The sequence below is a fragment of the Eumetopias jubatus genome, unplaced genomic scaffold (assembly GCF_037043125.1).
Source record: "Eumetopias jubatus isolate StellerSeaLion01/CBP00866 unplaced genomic scaffold, mEumJub1_p1.0 scaffold_13, whole genome shotgun sequence".
NCBI classification, from domain to species: Eukaryota; Metazoa; Chordata; class Mammalia; order Carnivora; family Otariidae; genus Eumetopias; species Eumetopias jubatus.
This window is the reverse complement of record NW_028274819.1, coordinates 51,753,541-51,756,158: the sequence shown is the minus strand read 5'-3', so window position 1 is coordinate 51,756,158 and position 2,618 is coordinate 51,753,541. Positions and strand designations below refer to the sequence as shown.

General features: G+C 36.0%; 1 pseudogene; it reads left to right on the top strand.

Annotated features, from left to right (window-relative positions):
* The first annotated feature begins 1,348 nt into the window (after positions 1–1,348).
* LOC114219391 (olfactory receptor 52N4-like) lies at positions 1,349–2,318 on the top strand (annotated as a pseudogene).
* The last annotated feature ends 300 nt before the right edge of the window (positions 2,319–2,618 follow it).

Below are 2,618 nucleotides of genomic sequence, written 5' to 3'. Positions count from 1 at the left end.
AAAAGTAATAGTAAAATAACAAGGACACAGTTGGGAAGATATTATCAAAAGTTAATACAACACATAAAAAAGACTACAAAAACCAGAAATATATATATTTTTTAAAATAAAATTGCCTTCAATCTTAAAAAGAAAAAAGCTAATACAAGAAAATTTCTAAAACCAAAGGTCACAGATTTCCAGACCCAAAAAGGCCCAATAAATGCCTACACAATAAATGACATATATGCACACATACACCTCTATCATCACCATTACCAGCATTGACCGTGAAAGCATAGAAGTTTTAAAATGTTCTTATGTATTTCAGAACCAGAAAACAAATAAATGAAGAAAAGCAAAGAAGAATAGTTCATGTAAAAAGTATCAACAGCCCAGTGATGGGTATTAAGGAGGGCATGTACTGTATAGAGCACTGGGTGTTATACCAAAATAATGAATCGTGGATCACTACATCAAAAACTAATGATGTATTGTATGGTGATTAGCATAACATAATAAAATAAAACTAAATTTAAAAAAGTATCAACAGTCCTCTTAATAACTATACCTTAAACTAGGAGATTGAGAATGCCTTTGAAATTCCGACGTAAGAAACCTCATCTACATGGCACCTCCATTTACTCAATAATGAAGTATAAATTAATAAAAATGCACCCTGGGCTCGTAGTGAGGATGAAATGAGTTAATGTATATAGACTTCTTAGAACTTTACCTAGTACATAGTAAGTATAAATATAAATTATTATTAAAAAGAAGAACAATAAAAAATAAAAACTTTAAGAACAATAACAAATACATCCTAATCATATCTGTTGCATCACTGGTGAGGTAATCAATCAGTTCTACCTTAAGAAACACCCAAATGGAGAGGTTATAATAATTAATATTTAAATAAGATATTATAACAAATATCAATATGAGAGATCATAATGACATAAATCATAAGTGTAACACAATTACACTTGATCATAAGTTTATGGGCATTGTGTCTATATCTTTTTGTTTTAAAGTAATTAGGCGCAGAATCTGTGATAAAACCCAACACATAGTAGGTATTAAGTATGTATTGTTGAATGAACTGATAAATTAATGAATTAACAAACAATGGTTTAAACTTAGTTTAAACAATGTTTAAATAAACATGTCCTGGCATTTAAAATGTTTGTTTTCTTGTTATTACAATACAGTGTTTAACGGAGAGAAGAGACGGAGAGAGGGAGCACAACAAAGTTTTTTTTTTTTTTTTTTTTGGTATTTTTCCAAAACTCGGAGGGTCAAAAAATGAAACAAAGCAAAAATAAAACTTCAACCCTACAAGTTTCTTAATGTTTACACCAGCTTAATTATGATAATTCTGAACCAAACAGATGTAACACCAGCCTCATTCATTCTTAATGGGATCCCAGGACTGGAGGATATGCACATGTGGATTTCCTTCCCATTCTGCTCCATGTATATGGTGGCCATGGTAGGGAATTGTGGACTCCTCTACCTCATCTGCTATGCGGACTCCTTGCACAGGTCCATGTATTATTTTTTGGCCATTCTTTCCCTTACTGACCTTGTCATGTGCTCTATCTAGTACAATCCCTAAAGCTCTCTGCATCTTCTGGTTTCATCTCAAGGAAATTAGATTTGAAGAATGCCTAGTCCAGATGTTCTTCATCCATACCTTCACAGGGATGGAGTCTGGGGTGCTCATGCTTATGGCCTTAGACCGCTATATAGCCATCTTTTACCCTCTGCGCTACTCAACTATCTTCATCAATCCTGTCATTGCAAAGGTTGGGCTTGCTACTTTCTTGAGAGCAGTGTTGCTCATCATTCCCTTGATTTTCTTCACCAAGAGACTACCCTATTGCAAGGGCAATATAATACACCATACCTATTGTGACCAGCTATCTGTAGCTAAGTTATCCTGTGGAAATATCAAGGCCAATGTTATCTATGGTCTGACGGCTGCCCTCCTCATTGGGGGCTTTGACATCCTGTGCATCACAATCTCCTACACCATGATCCTCTGGGCAGTGATCAGTCTCTCTTCGGCAGATGCTCGACAGAAGGCTTTCAGCACCTGCACTGCCCACATCTGTGCCATTGTTTTCTCCTATAGTCCAGACTTCGTCTGCTTCTTTTTTAATCGTTTTGGGAGCCGTGCAATCCCTCCATCTTGCCACATCATTGTGGCCAATATTTATCTGCTCTTGCCTCCCACTATGAACCCTATTGTCTATGGGGTGAAAACCAAGCAGATTCGAGACTGTGTCATAAAGATCTTTTCAGGTTCTAAGACCATCAAATCCCATAGCATATAAAAGAGACATTTTTCATGGAAGAGATGAAGGGGAAGGAAAATAATACTCTGTTGGCTGTTTAGTCAGGGTCTAAAGATGGCTTTTTAAGATTTCTGTTTTGTTCTTGACAAGGGAAGGAACTGAGGGGACATTAAATGTTTTCAGAATCCCAAAGTCACTGATATGGCCCCACACACCCCATGAGTTTTTCACCTCCTCACCCCTGTGGAGAAATAGTCTCATCATTAACCCAAGTTCCCATGAACAAAACACAATGGGAAGTTGAGTAACTTAGCAAAAGAAATGAATAAATCAGAAAGA